Source organism: Macaca thibetana, chromosome 19 (assembly GCF_024542745.1).
Source record: "Macaca thibetana thibetana isolate TM-01 chromosome 19, ASM2454274v1, whole genome shotgun sequence".
Taxonomy (NCBI): domain Eukaryota; kingdom Metazoa; phylum Chordata; class Mammalia; order Primates; family Cercopithecidae; genus Macaca; species Macaca thibetana.
Window position 1 is genome coordinate 50,204,239 of NC_065596.1, and position 20,404 is coordinate 50,224,642.

Below are 20,404 nucleotides of genomic sequence, written 5' to 3' on the forward strand. Positions count from 1 at the left end.
AGGCCTGACATTTCCCTTTAAGACCATCAGGCCCAATTCTATGAATTCTTGATCCTGGAGTCCCTGGGGTCTGTCCAGCAGTGAGCTCGCTGTCTCTGACCACAGAGGAAAAGTTTGCGTGCCTTGTCTGGGCTGCTAAGGAGCCTGGAGAAAATGCCTCCATCCTCATGTTCCCGGGGTCACCGAGTCAAATCCAGCTGGGACTCAGGAGGCAGTCCCCTGCTGGAAGCCGGACCTGCTCTTCACTGGGCAGGCTCTGCCAGGCTCACAGAGTGATCCAGACCCCTAGGCTGAGTGTGCCTGGGGAAACTGAGGCCAAGGGAGGGAGCAGCCTTGCCCACAGCCTCATGACCAATTAGTGGCAGAGTCAAGGCCCCCCTGGGTCCCCTGCTTTCCAGTCTGCCATGTGGGAATGGGGGCTGTCGGGGAGGAAACTAGCAACACAAGGAACAAAGACCAGAATTTTAAAAATACAATAATGTAAATGTTTCTTAGAACTTCAAAAATTATCATGTCCTACAACATTTGATCTTGGATCAGGTTTTTTTTTTTTTTTTTTTTTTTTCCCCTGAGTCTTGTGCTTCAAGGTGTATGTCAACTCTTGGTAGAGTTGGGGCACATCACATGGGCCTCTGGGCTTTCCCCGCACCAAAATCAAACTGAGAAAGCGACAAAAATCCCTTTAGGTGTCCTGCAACTCCCCGGATCTTCTCAGGAAAAGAGACCACAGCCAAGAGGCAGAGAAAATAAGAAGAGCTGGAATGTTGACCCTGAGTTTCTTAGGGCTGGTAATTTACACAAGTGACTCAAGGGATGTTTCTGACAGTGAGTGATTTTCAGCTGTGGCCAGTGTGGAATGGAATAGCTTGCTGTGGACCAGGTGGTCTGTCTGGCCCTCCTGGGTGAAATTCTAGGACCTGTTCCTTACCTAGAAGCAAGATGGTCAAGCCATCTTCCAGGAGATATCTCTTGTTGCCTGGGCTTTGTGGCACAGGCAAGGGGAGGGGAGGGCTGGCCATGTGAGGACCACATGGGCTGGGGAGGGGCATCAGGAGGGATGCTGGAGCCCCCTGACAATTGCCAGGGCAACTCTACGTGCCTGGGGGTTCTGTCCGGGGTGGCCCCAATTCTGGCTGCCTGGACGCCTTCTTTTCCTTATCCTCTCCCAGGTGTGGTGGCAGCCATAGGACTCCAAAGCAGGTGTCTGGCTGCTCGGTTCTTTGTCAAGCGAGTCTGATGAATACAAGCCCCTGATCAGCTGAGCAGTGGAGCCCCTGGCAAACCTTCCACTAATGTCAGTGATGATGTTTCCCTGTTGAGGTGAGACCCGAGTGAGGCTGGCAGCCAGGCTGGGTGGCTGATGTGGGGTGATTTATGGAAAAGGAGTCTGGGTGGCCCAGACGGTCCAGGGCTCCGGGTGTGAATTCTATGCAGGTTGCTTGGGGTCAGCCACTGCTAATGGGGAATCTGCTGCTTTGACCTCTGGGGGCAATGGTGAGAAGTGTCCCCGGATATGAGAAATCACTGCATTTTCAGTTCTAATCAGAGCAGCTCTTGGGCTCAGACTGGTGTGGGCTGAGCCAGGGTGTAGATGGGGTGACCATATAATTTATCATCCAAACTGGGGCATTTTTGGGAGTGATCATTTTGAGAGTGAAAGGGTGTGTAGTGATAATTAAATGGGGGCTGTCCCTGTCAAACTGGGACATAAGGTCACCTTGGAAATAGATGAGTTTGGCACAGTTCATTGTTATTTTGATCGCTTCTGCTGCCCATTTCTTGAACATTTTTAGGTTCTGGTGCCTCCATGGGCACGGAGGACCCATGTAAGCGCCCCTGGTTCTGCAGGGTATTAATGTAGTCTCTGGACTGGACAAATGGCTTGTTCCAGAATGTGGAGCTTGGGGATGCCTTGCAGGATGTGTCCACAAGGGTGAGATGGTGAGTTTATTCTCACTTTGCCTCCCTTTGACTATAATTGACTCAAGGATGGAGTCTGTCCCACACCTGAAGCACATGAGTTTTGGAGTCAGACATCCCTAAGTTTTTATTCTGGCTCTGCCACTTCCTAACTGTGACACAGACCAAGTTATTTCACTTATGTAAGCCTCAGTTTTCTCAGCCACTAAATGGGCATACAAATAGACCTAATAGAGATATGAGGGGGGGAGGGGGGGCGGCTATTGTGCTAACTGTCGTATGTGAATGTCTTAGCACATCATACACGCTCAGTTATTATTTAGGGTAGTGTCTTATGTCTACAAGAAGCTGCTTCACTTCGGTATGCAAAGAAAAATAACCTATTAGTTATTTTTACTTTATGTTTAATTTAAAAAATTTCAAGTAAAAATACACATGATGTATTATTCATACAGTAACAACATATGTAATTATCCAAATAAAATATGACCAAATTATTTGTATATGAATAAATACCCATGGCCAAATTTTGCGGGGACATGGCCACATTTTATACTGATAGGGTCGTGTGATCAGAAAGAGTTTCGGGACCTCCTTCATGATTAGAAAGACCCCCACTAGATAAAAGTAACAAAGATAGAGGCTCTTGGAGAACTTCAAGAAGCTGCTTCATTCATTTATCCATTCATTCATTCTTCAGCAGCTATTTATTGAGCACCTACCATGTTCCAAGCACTTGGGATACATCAGCAAGCTAAATGATAAATTATACAGCATATCGGAAGGTGTAAGTGCTGTTTAAAAGAAGCAGGGTGGGAGGGACTAGGAGCTAGAGTACAGCGTGGTGGTGTGCAAATTAAAATTAAGTGGTCAACATGAGCTTCATTGAAAAAGTGGCATTTGAACAAAGACTTGAAGGAAGTGAAGGGCTTGGTCTTCTGTCCTCCCCACCCCCAGAGCTGCCTCCTTTCTCCTTCCGCTTTCTGGGGTTACGGTGATCACCTTCGATAGAGGGCATATCAAAGGAAAGTCGCCAATAGAATGCAACTGTTTGTGTTGCCATCACGCTTGCCGACTCTCTTCATTTCCGGCTCATGCCTTGTCCGCCCTCCTCAAACCGCCTGGGCTACACCGGCCTACACAAGTGGGTGACCTTGTTTTGTCCTTCATTGAAGAGATAAAAGCCACAGGTCACAAATGCCTTCACCTTCCTCCCTCCAGTCCTCTAGAAAGCTCCCTGCTTGGGTAACCCTTCCTCTCTCTCTTCTTCCCCTCCCTGTAATTCCTTGGCTCCCTCCCCTCAAAACGTCTCAAGGACCTGGTTCACATTCACTTAGCTCCCCTCTGCTGCATTTCCCAGCTCCATGGTCCAGATTAGTTTGTTTCTTTCTTTCTTTTTTTTTTTTTTTTTTTTTTGAGATGGCGTTTCACTTTTTGCCCAGGCTGGAGTGCAATGGTGTGATCTCGGCTCACCGCAACCTCCACCTCCCTGGTTCAAGTGATTCTGCTGCTTCAGTATCCCAAGTAACTGGAGTTACAGGTGCATGCCACCACTCCCGGCTAATTTTGTATTTTTATTAGAGATAGGGTTTTTACCATTTGGCCAGGCTGGTCTCGAACTCTTGACCTCAGGTGATCCTCCCGCCTTGGCCTCCCAAAGTGCTGGGATTACAGGCATAAGCCACCATACCTGGCCTAGTTTCTAAACAAGTTTATTATCTCCCATCTTTTAAATGGGAGTTTCTTGACCTCACGTCTTCCCCCAATCATTTTCTTATTTTTTAAATTCCCTAAAAAGGAGTGGAAGCTTACCAAAGCATACAAGAGAATGGTCTGCCATGCTTTCTTCATACTTTTACTTCCCACTCTCTTTTTTTCTTTTTCTTTATTGCTTTATTTTAAGTTCTGGGATAAATGTGCAGAACGTGCAGGTTTGTTACGTAGGTATACATACGCCATAGTGGTTTGTTGCACCTATCAACCCGTCATCTAGGTTTTCAGCCTCGCGTGCATTAGGTATTTGTCCTAATGCTTTCCCTCCTCTTGCGCCCCACCCCCGACGGGCCCCAGTGTGTGATGTTCCCCTCTCTGTGTCCATGTGTTCTCATTGTTCAGCTCCCACTTAGGAGTGAGAACATGCAGTGTCTGGTTTTCTGGTCCTGTGTTAGTTTGCTGAGGATGATGGCTTCCAGCTTCATCCATGTCCCTGCAAAGGACATGAACCCATGTCCCACTCTCTTTTGTTAGCTGGTAGAGGCTGGCTTCTGTTCCTTCCTGCCATTCTGAGCCCCTGGGACCACCATGTTGTCACACGTGGACACTTGGAGCTCTTATCTTCTAGTCTCCCTGTCTCTGCATCAGCACACACAGCTGACCTCTCTAAAGCACTCTCTTCTCCTCACTGCTATGATACCTGCACCACTGTCTCTCACGAAGATTCCTTGACACCTCTATCTTTTAGAGCCTCACTTGCTGGTTCCTCTTCATTTGACTTTCTCTGGAACTTAATATTGGATTTTCTTCTACACTGTGGTCTCGCCTGTTCTCATTCCTATCCTTGCTTGGAAAATACTTCTATATACAAACAGTTGTAAATATCTTATCTACAGCTAAGATCTCCTATTTGAGCTCTGAGGTCCCAAATCCAACTACTTCCCTGAGAACTCCTTTCATACCTAAGGGCATCCCAATGTCACATGTCCAACCCTGAAATTCTTCAGCTTCCCCCAAACATACCTTCCCTCAGCCTTCCCCGCCTCCAAGGATGGCACCTGTTTCTACCCTGTTGTTCAATCCCCAAACCTGGCTGTTACTCTTTTTTTTTTTTTTATATTAATTGATTGAGGTATATTTCACGTAGCATAAAATGAACCATTTTAAAATGAACAATTCAGTGACATGTAATACATTTACAGAGTTGTACGACCGTCACCTCCATGTAGCTCCGAAACATTCACACACACCAAAGTAAAAGCCCGAGCTCATGAAGCAGCCACTCCCCATTTCCCCCTCCAGCAAGCCCCTGGCAACTGCCAATCTGAGTTCTGTCTCTGTGGATTTACCTATTCCAGAAATCTCATATGAACGGAATGACAATATGTGACCTTTATGTCTGACTTCTTTCATTGAACATAATGTTATTGAAGCTGTAACATGTATTAGTACTTCGTTTTTTTATGGCTGAAAAATAGAGCACAATTATATTGGGGTCCCCAAGCCCCGGGGCCATGGACCAGCGCCATGGCCTGTTAAGAAGCGGCCCCACAGCAGGAAGTGAGCGGTGGGTGAGCAAGCACTACCGCCTGAGCTCAGCCTCCTGTTAGATCAGCAGCAGCATTAGATTATCACAGGAACACGAACCCTATTGTGAACCGAGCCTGCGAGGGATCTAGGTCTCATGTTTATCAGAATCTAACTAGTGTCTGATTATCAGGGTTGGAGCAGTTTCATCCCAAAACCATCCGCCCCCAGCTCCAGTGTCCATGGAAGAACTATCTTCCACGAAACAGGTCCCTGGTGCTGGAAAAGCTGGGGATCATTATATTATAAAATACATATATGGAAAAGTAAATTGTGTTATATATATTATATATTATATACATATGTATATAATATATAAATATACTAATATAAAAATAAAAATAAATATAATAAGTATAATATATAACAAATATAATGAATAAGACATAAATATAAGTAATAATAAATAATATAAAAATAGAAATAAATATGATATATAATATATATGTATATAATATATAATGCAGATATTTTATATATTATTCATATATTTTATGTTATATGTGTATTACAGATATATATAACATATAACATTTTATGTATAATGTTATATATAATAGATACATATATAAAAAATATATAACTTTTATATGTTATATATCTATAATACATATATATGTTATATATGTATATCTATAATACATATAACATATATAATATAATATATATATATATATTATACACGTATAACATTATATAATATATAATACGTACATATACACATATGTATGTAATATATAATATGTATATTATACATAATATGTTTATGTATGTAATATTATATATTAATATTATGTATGTATATTATATATGTATCATGTGTATAATACATATATACATATATGTATCTATAATATGCAGTATATATGTATATTATATATGTATTATATGTATAATATATACACATTATATATGTATATATGTATATATTGTATATGCATCTATGTATATATGTATATTATATATATTATATGTGTGTGACATTGCACATTGTGTGTGTGATATATACATATATGTACATATGCACATCGTGTGTGTGATATGATATATACATATATGTACATATGCACATCGTGTGTGTGATATATACATACATGTACATATGCACATCGTGTGTGTGATATATACATACATGTACATATGCACATCGTGTGTGTGATATATACATATATGTATATATGTATATTATATATGTATTATATGTATAATATATTACTTATAATACATACATTATCTATGTATTATAGATAATGTATAACACAGTTTATTTATCTGTTAATCTATTATTGATAGAGCCCTGGGGTATATCCATCTCTTAGTTATTGTGAAAGTGCTGTGGTATCAGGGGTGTACATGTATTTGTCTGAGTACCTGTTTTCAGTTCTTTGGGACATATACCTAGGATTGAATTTACTGAGTCACAAAGTAATTCTATGTTTAACTTTTGCCACTGTGGCTGTGCCATTTTACGTGCCCACTAGCAATGAATGAGGGTTCCTCTCCACATCCCCACTGACACATGTTATTTTTTTCTGTTTACATTTTTTGCTGATCACCATCCCATGGGCATCATTATGATTTTGCTTTGCATTTCCCTCATGACCAGTCACTGGGCATTTTTTATGTGCTTGTTGGCCATTTGTATATCTTCTTGGAGGAATGTCTATTTGCATCCTTTGCTCATTTTAAAATTGGGATTTTTGTTTTTTTATTGCTGAGTTGTAAAAGTTATTTCTATGTTCTGGATACAAGACCCTTATCAGATATATATATGATTTGTGAATCATATCATTGAAACAACCTCCTGTTGCTGTCCTGTTTTTTCTTTCTTTTTTTTTTTGAGAAGGAGTCTCGCTCTGTTGCCCAGGTTGGAGTATAGTGGCATGATCTTGGCTCACTGCAACCTCTGCCTCCTGGGTTCAAACAATTCTCCTGCTTCAGCCCCCCAAGTAGCTGAGACTACAGGCACGCACCACCGTGCCCAGCTATATTTTGTATTTTCTGTAGAGTCGTATTTCACCATGTTGGCCAGGCTGGTCTTGAACTCCTGACCTCAAGTGACCTGCTGGCCTCAGCCTCCCAAAGTGTGGGGACTACAGTTGTGAGCCACTGTGCCTGGCCTTTGGTTGTGGTTCCTGACCCTTGTTAGCTCACCTAGCCTGCAAGGCCAACCTTAGGAGACACCCTCATGCATGCACTTCCCTCCATCTTCACCCTTCATCTCACTAACACCCTGCCCCAATTATTTCTCATTTGGGTAATGCTATAGTTTCTAATTTTGTCTTTTTGCCTCTACTCTTGTCCCCTTATAATCTATTCTCTACCAAATAGCCAGAATGATCCTTTTTTTTTTTTTTTTTTTTTTTTTTTTTTTTTTTTTTTTTTTTTTTTTAGAAACGGGTCTCACTTTGTCTCCCAGGCTGAAATGCAGTAGTGCGATCATGGCTCACTGTAGCCTCAGTCTCCTGGGCTCAAGCCATCCTCCCACCTCAGCCTTCTGAGTAGCTTGGACCACAGGTGCATACCGCCATATCTGGCTAATTTTTATATACTTTTTGGAGAGATGGAGTCTCATCATGTAGTCCAGTCTGGTCTCAAACTCCTGGTCTCAAGCATTCTGCCCACCTCGGCCTCCCAGAGTGCTGGGATTACAGATGTGAGCCACTGTGTCTGGCCTGGAATGATCCTTACAAATATAAACTTGACGATGACCTCCATCTGCCTCAAATCCTCAAGGACTTCCTGTCACATCTGTAATAGGCTTAGGACCCTGTCACGTGTCCCTGCTGTCCTCTCTGGCCACACATCCTATTTTAGCCCTGATGTCCTTCCTTAAATTCTCCCAGCACAGGGCTTTTCCAGCCTTGGAGGCTTTGAATGTGCTTTCTCCTCTGCCTTGAGAGCTTATTCAACATGCACCTGGTGAGCCCCATTCTCCTTCCCATCTTAGCGTAAATGTCACCCCTCAGGGAGGGCTTCCCCAGCCACACATTTAGATTAGACCTCCCTCTCTCATGGGCTATCTCATAACCTTATTAGCCCCTAACTCATGGGCTGTCTTGTAACTCTATCAGCCCCTATCTCATAACCTTATTGGACCCTACCTCATGAGGTATCTCACAGTCTATTTAGCCCCTATCTCATGGGCTCTCTTATAACTTTATTAGTCCCAACCCATGAGCTATCTCATAACCTTATTGGTCCCTACCTCATGGGCTATCTCATAACCTATTTTGCCCCTATCTCATGGGCTATCTCATAACCTTATTAGACCCTGTCTCATGGGCTATCTCACAACTTTCTTGGCCCCTACCTCATGGGTTAGCTCATAACCTTATTGGTTCCTATCTCACGGGATATCTCATAACCTATTTAGACCCTATCTCATGGGATATCTCATAACCTATTTAGCCCCTATCTCATGGGTGATCTCACAACTTTCTTGGCCCCTACCTCATGGGTTAGCTCATAATCTTATTGGTTCCTATCTCATGAGCTATCTCATAACCTATTTAGTCCCTATCTCATAGGCTATCTTATAACCTCATTAGCCCCATACCTCATGGGCTATCTCATAATGACTTTATTTTTTCATTCATAGTTTAAAAACATTCTTGTGGATGCCGACCAGGTGCCAGGCACCCTGTGTTCAACAGGTGGATATTGGTTTGCAAGACAGATAAGGTTCCTGCCCACTGGCTGCTGACAATCTAGCTCAAGAGACAGATAGGAAAAATAAGTGCATAAGACCTTACTATGTTATGTGAAGAAAATACATGGGGTAAATAGTGTCAGTGGGTGGGGGAGGAAAGGGAGGGTGGGAATTCACAGTTGGTTGGGGTGGGTCCCTGCAGAGGAGCCAAGAACGCATATCTGAGAGCAGGCAGCCTTCCCGAGGGAGGCAGAGAGCAGCGAGCGAGAGAGCCCTGGGCTGTGATCCACAGGCAGCTGAAACCCGTGGCCGTTACCCCACGAGGGCGGTGCAGGAGCGCAGTGGAGGTGGGCAGCATGCAGACACAGTCTGGAGTCAGCGCTGTTTCCTTGCATGCAATGTCTGGGTTCTGCACTGAAAGCTTCATGAGGTCACATACCTACTTTACCCACTACCGTACACCAGCTCCTAGCAAGTGCCTCCCTGGAGTAGGTGCTGAATAGACGTTTATGAACACTGAATGAATATTACTTTTATGAATGAGATTAGCTCGATCTCCGTCCCCTTTCTGTGTTTACATTAACCATGTTCTGACTGAGCCCTTTTGTTTTTCAGCCATGCCAAAGAGAGACTCAAGTTCAGCTCTGGCTGAATGACTGCAAATTTCGATTTGGAATAGTCTGCAATTTCATCCATGAGTCACTGATGTGCCTCCACTTCTCCCAGGGGATTGCTGGCTCTACAACAACATCTTACCCCTTTCATTTTCACCAAGTCCTCAGAATCTTCTGGAAGCTCAATAACAATTCCTACCCAAAGTCTGAATGCTATTCCTGAGTCAACAACTGTGTTTGCCTTTTCACCCCAGTTGTCCTGGCTGCTGGTGGCCATGGTAAGGGAAACTTTACATGGCTCCACTCCTGTGTAGCTGATGAGGGTGCTGTGGGGTTTATGCAAGGGGATGTCTAGACAGGTCCATCTTTTCTGCATTTGATGTGGAATCTTTGTTAGGCACAAGGGACCCTGGTGAAGCTTGAATCCAAAACAGCTTCAGCAGACGCGACCCTTGCCAGGGAAGTCTGTGTAGTAATGAGATCTTCATGTTGACAGGATCTTTATTAACCCTGGGACAACCTGTTTTTTTCCCACATGAAATTAATTTATTGGCTGTTCTGCTTAGACGTCATTTGGCTCCCACTCCTGCTTGTATGGCCTGGCCTCTTTTGGAAAAGGCTTATTACTTTTAAGAACCAGTCTTTTGTGATTCTTCTGTGTCATTTAACTCAATGGAGTCCCTTGGCTTCCTTGGGGGCAAACGATGCCTTTGGAACGTGTGTGCTCTTGTGTACCTGTGTGCACACATGCCTGCTGAACAAGGCTGCACAGGTGTGAACTGCAACTGGAGAAAGACTGGGAGGCTGTGGTGGGCTGGTGGCATAATGTTGACACATGGGTGAAGAAAAAAAAATGGCCAGGCTCAGTGGCTCAAGCCTGTAATCCCAGCACTTTGGGAGGCCAAGGTGGGCGGATCAGCTGAGGTCGGGAGTTTGAGACCAGCCTGGCCAATGTGGTGAAACTCCGTCTCTACTAAAAATACAAAAATTAGCCGGGTGAGGTGGCGGGTGCCTGTAATTCCAGCTACTCAGGAGGCTGAGGCAGGAGACTTGCTTGAACCTGGGAGGCGGAGGTTGCAGTGAGCTGAGATCGCACCATTACACTCCAGCCTGGGCAACAAGAGCAGAATTCTGTCTCTCACAAAAAAAAAAAAAAAAAAAAAAAAAAAAAAAAAGATTGGAAAACTATACCTTGGGCTGTCTCTGCAGTCATAATTACTTGGACCCAAGCAGTAGCTCAGCATATAGTTCAGAGGGCGTGCTCAGAGTTGAAATGCCTGGATTTGAATCCTACATACCCTCCGTGTGATCCTGGACATGTAACACAATCTCTCTGTGCCTATATTTTCTCACTTGCAGAATGAGGGTAATGAAAGTCCCTTATGGACTTGTGGGCGGATTAGATGTGTCATTATATATCCAGGGCTTGCAAAGAGCACATAGTAGACACGCCATCAGTGTCAGCTGACGGGGGGGTCATTGCGACCTCTCCTTGATGTTTTTCTTTCTGATGGGCTATTCACAGCATTTGGTAAAAAGGCCTTCCCCACGCCTCTTGTACCCGTTGATCTAAGTAGGCTAGATGTTGGATATTTATTTATGTTCCATCTGGCTCCCAAATGACTCACCACAGGATTCTCGGGGGCTGTGCCGACCAGACCCTTGCAGTTTCCCGTCAGCATGTGTGGTCTGTCCTCTTACACAGCTGCCCACCGGCCTCTCCCTATTTCGGAATCAGCCTTGTGTGTGCATGCATGTACTCCCGCCTCCCCCACGTCCACAGCCCTGGATCCTACCCACTCCTCAGGACCCAATTTAAACCCTGCCTCCTCCATGAAAGCCCCAAGCTTCAGCTGGGATTTTTCTCTGCTCCCACTTTGCTCTGGAGTTATCCCTGGAAGGCAGAACTTGGTGGGGGTCTCAGTCTTCCTAGATTCGCCTAGGCTGCCAGCAGGGGCTTCTCCCAGGTGTGTGTGACCTGTGTCTCTTAAATGGAACAGTCAGGGTCTCCTTGTCACGTTTGCTGAACAAAGGCACATCCATTTTGAGAAGTTTCTTGTCATCAGTTTTTAAAAATTCCCTTTTAATACATTTATTCACTTTAAAAATTCAATGAGGTAAAATTCTGTTTGTTTGGTATACCATTCTATGAGCTTAGACAAAAGCAAACGGCCCCACAGTCACCACCACAGTTAAGATCCTGAACAGGGCTGGGGGCGGTGGCTCACACCTGTAATCCCAGTACTCTGGGAGGCTGAGGCGGGCGGATCATCTGAGGTCAGGGGTTCGAGATCAGCCTTTCCAACATGGTGAAACCTTGTCTCTACTAAAAATACAAAAAATTAGCTGGGCATGGTGGCATGCACCTGTAATCCCAGCTACTCAGGAGGCTGAGGCAGGCTGAATTGCTTGAACACGGGAGGTGGAGGTTGTAGTGAGCCAAGATCATACCATTGCACTCCAGCCTGGGTAACAAGAGTGAAACTCGGTCTCAAAAACAAAACAAAACAAAACAAACTAACTACCAAAAAAAACCCTGGTAACTGCTGATGCTTTCTTCCTTCCTTCCTTCTTTCCTTCCTTCCTTCTTTCCTTCTTTCCTTCTTTACTACCTTCCTTCCCTCCACCCTTCCTTCCCTTCCTCCTCCCTTCCTTCCCTTCTTCCTTCCTTCCTTCCTTCCTTCCTTCCTTCCTTCCTTTCTTTCTTTCTTTCTTTCTTTCTTTCTTTCTTTCTTTCTTTCTTTCTTTCTTTCTTTCTTTCTTTCTTTCTTTCTTTCTTTTTCTTTCTTTCTTTCTTCGTTTCTTTCTTTCTCTTTCTTTCTTTCTCTTTCTCTTTCTTTCTCTCTCCTTCCTTCCCTACTCCCTCTCTTCTTCCTTCCTTCCTTCCTTCCTTCCTTCCTTCCTTCCTTCCTTCCTTCCTTCCTTCCTTCCTTCCTTCCTTCCATCCTTCCTCTCTTTCCCTTTTCCTTTCCTTTCCTTTTTCTTTTGAGCCAGGGTCCTGTCCTCTTGCCCAGGCTGGAGTGCAGTGGCATGATCATGGCTCACTGTAACCACTGTAACCTTGAATTCTTGGGCCCAAGGGATTCTCCTGCCTCAGTCTCCAAAGAAGCCAGAACTACAGCTGCATGCCACCATGGTCAACTAATTAAAAAAATTTTTTTTTTGTAAAGATGAATTCTTGTTTTGTTGCCCAGGCTGCTCTCTAACTCCTGCCTAAATCAGTCCTCCTGCCTCAGTCTCCCAAAGTGCTGGGATTACAAGCATGAGCCGCCATGCTTGGCCTTGAAGTGCCTTCTAATCATACAGTTTTAGCCTTTCTGAGAATATCATAGAAACAGAATCATACAGTGTGTATTCTTTTGTGTCTGACTGTTTCATTTGGCATGACACATTTCAGATGCATGCGTGGTGTTATGTATAGCAATAGCTTGTTCCTTTTTATGGCTGAGCAGTATTCCATTGTATGAATGCTTTACAGTTTATTTTTTTTGTTCACTAGTGGAATGCCATTTAGGTTGTTTGTACTTCTTTGGTGATTATGAGTAAATGCACTACAAACATTTGGATTTAGGTTTTTGTGGGAACATGCATTTTCATTTCTCTAGGGCTGGTTTTTTTTTGTTTTTTTTTTGACAGGGTCTTCCTCTGTCTCCCAGGCTGGAGTGCAGTGGTACAATCTCAGGTCACTGCCACTCAGCCTCCCTGGCTCAATCCTCCCTTCTCAGTCCCCTGAGTAGCTGGGACTACAGGGGTGTACCACCACGCCCTGCTGGGGTTATAATTTGTAAAAAACTGCCAACCTGTTGCCCCAAATGGTTGTATCAATTTTGAACCAACAATGTATGAGATTTCCAGAGGCTTCCCGTCCTCAGGAGCACTTGGTACTGTCACTTAAACAAGTTTTTGTTTGTTTGTTTCTTTAGCTAATCTAATAGCTGTGTAGTGGATCTCACTGTGATTTTAATTTGCGTTTTTCTAATGACTAATGACACTGAACACCTTTTAAATATACTTATTTGCTATTTGTTTATCTTCTTTGGTTAAGTGTCTTTAAAAAGTTTCGCCTGTTTTTATAGGGTTGCTTGTTTTCTTATTATTGAGTTTTGGGAGTTCTTTATGGAATCTGTATTCAAGTCCTTTGTCAAACATGTGCTCTGCAAATACTTTCTTCCCATTTGTGGCTTGTCTTTTAACAGTGTCTTTTGCAGAGCAGAAGTTTTTAATTTTGATGGAGCTCAATTTATCATTCCTTTTTTTTTTTTTTATGGATTGCGCATTTGGTGTCATTTCACCAGCTTTTAATTTTATTTTAATTCTCCTCAGCCTGTGAACAGCACTTGGGTGTGGCTTCCAGGCAGTTACTGCGTGGAACCGCTCTTCCCCACTTCCTGCCCGGCCCCTCCATAGCCCCCTCCTGGCTATTTCGGTCACCAGCTGGAACCTCTGTGAGGAGGGGCACTGGCCCACAGATGTTGCCCCTCTGAAGCCCTGGGGAAAGGTGTCATGAAGGAGGACAGCCACTGAGAATGTCTCCCACGCACCCTGCTCTCTGCTTGCCTGCCCCGACTCCCACTTTCTCAAGATAGAGGGGCTTTCATTCCAGAAACACTGTTGCTTTCATGGTTCCTTGGTTGGGGCCGACACAGTTCACGCCACGGGTTTCTCTAACTTCGAAGATCTGGAAACAAGGCTGAGGCACTGCCTTTTACCACCCATAAGGGTTTTGGACTTACTGCAGAAAGTCTAGGAAGTGGCAGCTTCCTTGAACCTGCAACATCTTTTTTCTCCTGAATCCCAGGACAGAGTGACCCCTTGCTCATCTTTGCATTGCCTGGATAAGAAGGTGGGTCCCAGCTGCCTTATAGTCTACATATCCAGAAAAGGGATTGTACATGTCCAGCCCAATGAACCTGTCATTTGACCTTTGCTTTGACTGGGTTCTACTGCACTGGCTCCAAGGAAAGGCAAGGCACCTGGGCATGGCTGGGGTCTTTCCATCTTTGCGACAATGGAGCAAAGATGGAATAAGTCACATCTAAAGTTCTCATTTTGTTGACCGGGTTGCTCTCTAACTCCTGGCCTAAAGCCATCCTCCTGCCTCAGCCTCCCAAATGGCTGGGATTACAAGTGTGAGCCAGCACTTTATGTTTCATCTTGGGAACCAGATGGAACATAAATAAATATCCAACATCCAGCATCCTTGCATCAGTGCTTAGGGAACCTGGCATTAACTGGGGAGCTCTAGGGCCTGGAGGCTGGGCTGTGGAATGTGTCCACCATGCCTAAGTGGAGTGGCCATTGCCACTGGTGAGTCTGCTACTGTGACAATACTATTAAAATATCAGCCATTCCTCCAAGACTTAACATGAACCAGAGCTCTGCAGCTACAGCTGAGGCCTTGCCTAAGTGGCCAGAACCAGAATTCAGAATCTCACTCCAGTTGTGCACACACAAAGAAATTTCTTCCTTTGTGTGGTCTCGTCCCCCCACCGGGACTGTCTCATATTATTCCTGGGGACAGGCGTTTGCTTCAGACCTCAGAGCACTCTTACCTCACTTGGAGGCATTTTCCCCCCGGTCCGAGTCTCCAAGACAATACTGCAACTTGTAGTGGTTGGTGACCTTCTGCTGCAGTAATTCCCTCCTTTGGGCATTGAAATTGATTTTCTTCCTTGTGGCATGTAAAGATTCAAAGCGTGCCCCTTGCTCCGGGTCCCGGGAGAGTTCCCACATCAGCGGCTGAGTCGGGGACAAGGCCAGTGCTGGCCACCAGTGTGGGAGGGGGAGGAGGGGGTTCCTGTGCATCCTCCAACCCCAGTCGTACCTGTGTGCCCCCGGGTGGGAATTGGGCATGGATACTGGGGGTTCCGGCTGGGGCAGTCTTTGCAGCAGCTTCCTTGCCAAACTGGATTTTGACCAAGGAAAATCAGTGGACCCTCATCTTTCAGTGGTTCTTTCCTAGAAATTCTGTGTGTGTGTCAGTTCTCAGAGACTGCACTGTGGCCTCCCCTGTGAGTGAGAAGAGTGACTGGAAGCATGTGAGTTCTGCCTCTATCCTATCCCCTGTAGCTCCTCTCAGTCTCCGTTCCCCACACAGGCAGCTTGGTTAGGAGCCCTCTGTACCCAGCACCAGTGTCCTTCCAGAAACCCATCTGTGCTGCCTGCCAGCACCTGCCCCTGCCTGTTGTGGCAGTCCCGTCTCCTGCCTTTCCTGCCCCCCTCCTCAAAGGACTTCCCCCAGGACTGGCAGAAATCTCAGCTCTTGGGATGCAGGGTGGAGGGGAATTTAGCATCAAGGGATTGTCTTAGGCTGCATCTGAGCCCCTGTTCTTTTCTGGAAGCTCTAAAGAGCATGGCCCTTCAGCATGTCCCCCTTCCCTTCCTATTCTTGCCCCTCCACTCCTTTCCCTCTCCCTGCCACAGTGATATTTCCAGAGGGCAAATCAGATCATGTCACTCCCTTGCTTAAAACACCTCCTTATTTTCTTGGGCATGAAGCCCCAGCCTCTGAAAGTCCCTCGTCAGTCTGCCCTGGGTTACGATGACCATTTCAAGGTACCTGTTCTTTCAAAGCCACAACAGTGTCCTCCAGACACGCTGTCCACTTGCAATTCCCTGAAAGCCCTCCCTCCGCCTCCCTCTGGTTCTTGTTTACGAGCTCATCCTTCTAGTTTCAGCCTCAGGGGCCTGCACTTGGCAGATCTGACCTGCTCACCTGCCCCCTCCAGGCCAGGTGCTTCTCCTCTGAGCTCACGGGTCGATGCCACAGATATTTCCTGTGGGCCTCTTGCATGCCAGATACTGTGCTGGGGGAAGACAGAGAAACAGGGCGGCACAAGCCGCCCTCCCTGGGGTTTCCATGCCTGTAGCAGGACTCAGACAATGAACAGGCAGGTAAAAAAGAGGGTCATGCAAGACTTTGAGATTTGCACTGGGGAAGCAGGCACATTGTGAAAACGGCTGGACAAAGCGCCTCTGCTGTGGTTGTCCCTTCTGAAACTCATGTGGAAATCTATTTATTTTGCTTATTGATTTTTTTGAGACAAAGTCTATGCTCTGTCATCCAGTCTGGAGTACAGTGATGCGATCATAGCTCACTGCAGCCTCAATTTCCTGGGCTCAAGTGATCCTCTTGCCTCAGCCTCCCGAGTAGCTGGGACTGCAGCTACTGTAAAAAATTAACTTGGTTAATGTTTCTAATTTTTATTTTAATTATTATTATTTTTTTTTGTAGAGAGAGGGCCTTGCTGTGTTACTCAGGCTGGTCTCCAACTCCTGGCTTGAAGTGACCCCACTGCCTCAGCCTCCCAAAGTGCTGGGATTACAGGTATGAGCCACCATGCCCGGCCTTATGCTGAAATTTAATTGTAATTGTGACAATATTAAGAAGTGGGGCCCTTTAGGGGGTGATTAGGTCATGAGGGCTGTGCCTTCATGAATTGATTAACCCTGAATTGCTTCATTCTGAATTGATTGATCCCGAATTGATTAATCCTGTTATCTTGTTAGTTATTGCAGAGAGGAAACTCAGCCCTCATTTTTCTCTGTCTCATGTGCTTCTTGGTCCTCCCGCAAAGATGTGATGTGATGATACGGCATGAAGGCTCTTGGTGGATGCTGAAGCCATGCTCTTGAACTTCCCAGCCTCCAGAACCATGATAAATAAATTTATTAATTACCCAGTCTGTGATATTCTGTTAAAGCAGCAGAAAACAGACTGAGACACCCTCTGAGAGGAATATTGAGTGGGGGAAGAGTGTAGTTCCTTGACGATCTGGAAGGAAGGTGCTCCAGTAAGGGAGAATAACAGGTTCAAAGGCTCAGAGTTGGACAAGAGCTTGATGTGTCCCAAGAGGCACTGGAAGCAGAGTGAGCCTGGTGCATTTGAGACACAGCGGGGATTATTCCAACACCCTCTTTCCTCTATATGCCAGAATAATTTTCAATAACAATTCAGCAAGGAAAGTAATAATAGTAATGACCAAAAAGGAAATGTAGACAGCAAAAAAAGTCCTTTTATTGAACTTTTTATATCTAATCATGCCAGAAGAAAAAATTACAATAGCAAAAAGAAAAATACGTCATAGATTAATCCTATTAAATTACATCCATGTGGACAAACTTATTCCCATATATCTGTTGCAACAGTGAACAATGACATCATAGCTCTCACTTTGAGCCTTGGCTTCTGCAAATTTGCCAATGGCTTTGACAACCTTTTTCATCTATACACGTTCACTGTTCACAACAGCCAGATTTGTCAGCTTGTCTTCACTCATAGTTGGTTGAAGAACACTTCTTTATTAATTTTAATTTCAAAGAGTTTCTTTCACAAGAAACAACAGACATACAAATGGTTATGAAAGTCTTAAACGTGAGGATAATTTTGGCAGAGATGTATAAAAATCCCATCTAAAATATCTCCCCTAGTTGAAAACCACTAAAATATCATCACCAGAGATTCATCATAGATTCCTATTTTATTCAGTAAAAACTTTCAAGGTTTTTCTTCTTCTACAAAAATCAGGAAGAACGGTGGAATGATGGTGAACATGACATGACTGGCTCCATTGCTGTGGGCCATGTGTCCAGTTTTTGGTGAAAATGATCAAGGCTTTGAAGCTTTGCTCTCTCAATTTCTTCCGGCAATATTAGACCTGTATCTTTTGTCATTTCTCCTCGCACTATTCCTCAAAATTTGATTCTTTTTGTATTTCATTTTCTATTTTTTTTGTACTTGTGTGCTGCATTGTTAATGGCCTTCACCATTTCTTTTTTTTTTTTTTGAGATGGAGTCTCGCTCTGTCGTCCATGCTGGAGTGCAGTGGCACGATCTTAGCTCACTGCAAGGTCCGCCTCCCAGGTTCAAGAGATTCTCCTGCCGCAGCCTCCTGAGTAGCTGGGATCACAGGAGCGCACCACCACACCCGACTTATTTTTGTGTTTTTAGTAGAAACGGGGTTTCACCATGTTGGCCAGGCTGGTCTTGAACTTCTGACCTCAGGTGATCCCCCTGACTTGGTCCCCCAAAGTGCTAAGATTACAGGTGTGAGCCACCACACCCTGACTTTCTCCCCTATTTCTGAGCACACAACTTCAAGGAACAGTTTTAAAGCTTGGTGCTTCACTAGACATTGTTCAAGGGAGATTCTGGTTGTTTGCAAATGTTTTTTGTGACTGATGAACCTCATCGATCACATCACACCAGGATAAAAAGTACTAAATGGCTCCATTGCTGTATAATTTAACTTTTTGGATTCTCTTTTCGTTTTCAATTAACAATTGAAACTAACAAATTTCAATCTTGAAGACACTATTAAAATTCAATAAATCATGCATGAACTAAAATTTGCACTTATCAAACAAAAAGGTAACACTGTTTAGTTCCTTCTGTTTTAAATTTTAAACATGAATGAACTTCCACACAATCACTTGGGATGACAGAAGTCATCTCAGTTCTGTTTCTTTGCCTTTGCAATCACGGTGCTGTCATTGTTTGTCTTGAATCTACTGTTTAAATGCAGAGATGTGTAGTTCCACAGAGCCTGGGGACAGGGACTGTGCCCAAAGTGAACTTCAGCAATTCTGAGCTGCTATAAGTTTACTCTTTAAACAAATGCATATGGTTGAGTATGTGTGTCTCAGGGACACATCTATAACTAGGAGTTATTTGAATTAAGTTCCATGTAGAAATCAATGTGTATTAAAATGTAAGTAATAAAAATGTGCTAATTTGAAGCTTGCATCTATAGTACTAAAACTCAAAGTAATGGGAGTAATTGCTTAGAACCTAAACCAACAATAGATTTGAAAGGAGTATTTTTTTTTTTTTAAATCATGCATATTGCTTAGAATTGCTGGCACATGGAGATAAAAATGCTCTGTAGGCATTGAATACCCTTACTCCTTGCATCTAAGGGGGTGGTTTTCCCCCGGCAGGACCATGATTGTGACCTGCAGAGGAACAAGTGAGGGGAGGAGTAGTGAGAAATGACATAAAAGGGGCTCATAAGAGCCAAGTCCTCAGGGGTCTTGCAGGCCATGGTGCTGGGGTGTGGCTTTTAGCTCAAGTGCAATGTGCTCTTATAGTGCCGGGTAGACTGCCCTACTGTTGAACATGGACAAGTCACCAGGACATTCCAAAATAATAGGATGTCTTTTCTGTTTGACCGTAATCTCCTTGAGGGCAGGCAATGGGTTTCAGGTACCTTTGTAAGTCTGTGTTTTTCCCAGTGCTTACAAGAGACAAAATATACAGACAATAACCGGACCATATGCAAGATAGAACTCTGACCTTACGATCGGCAGCAAAGAACTTAAGAAGTCAAACTCCCATCTTTAGCAACCATCCAGGATGACAAATAACAACCCTTGTATCATTTGGTCTTAAATGGCTGGGACTTGGTGAATTAGGGACAGTGTCTCTAATTTTTGTCCCTGCTTCTAACTTAGCACCACGCAGAGAAAACCAAATATGCCCATTTAAACCATCACATAGGATGCCCTGCTTCTAGTTAGCTGCCTACAGTTTCCTCTGCCAACAGGGCACACTGGAAGCCTTCTCTTTTTCCACCATAAACTTTTCCCACCCCTCTGCCTGCCTTCGAGTCTCTGCCAAATGTGAGTGATGGTTGCTGATTCTCTTGACGTAGCAAGCTCTAAATAAATAATGTTTGCTTATTCTCATTTGGGTGGTCTTTGTTTACTTCCTTGCCTGACTCACATAGTGAATTAATGAATGAGTGAGTGAATGAATGACAACCCTGCCTTCCAGAAGCTGACCCTCTAATGCAAGGGATAAAGCTAAGGAGGGGTCAGGTGCAGTGGCTCACACCTGTAATCCCAGCACTTTGGGAGGCTCAGGCAGGCAGATCACCTGAGGTCAGGAGTTCGAGACAAGCCCGGCCAACATGGCAAA

At 44.3% G+C, this 20,404-nt stretch overlaps 1 protein-coding gene across 4 annotated transcripts in view; it reads right to left on the minus strand.

Moving 5' to 3' along the window:
* Positions 1-20,404, minus strand: part of PDCD5 (programmed cell death 5) — a 1,006,786-nt gene that overhangs the window by 445,495 nt on the left and 540,887 nt on the right. Inside the window, exon 1 of one of the 4 annotated variants that reach the window (XM_050771997.1) lies at positions 15,057-15,066. The exons of the other annotated variants lie outside the window; for them this stretch is intronic. The gene's annotated coding sequence lies outside the window, so the exon portion shown is untranslated. Of the gene's footprint in view, positions 1-15,056; positions 15,067-20,404 lie in introns of those variants that run through there. 4 annotated transcript variants of the gene reach the window in all.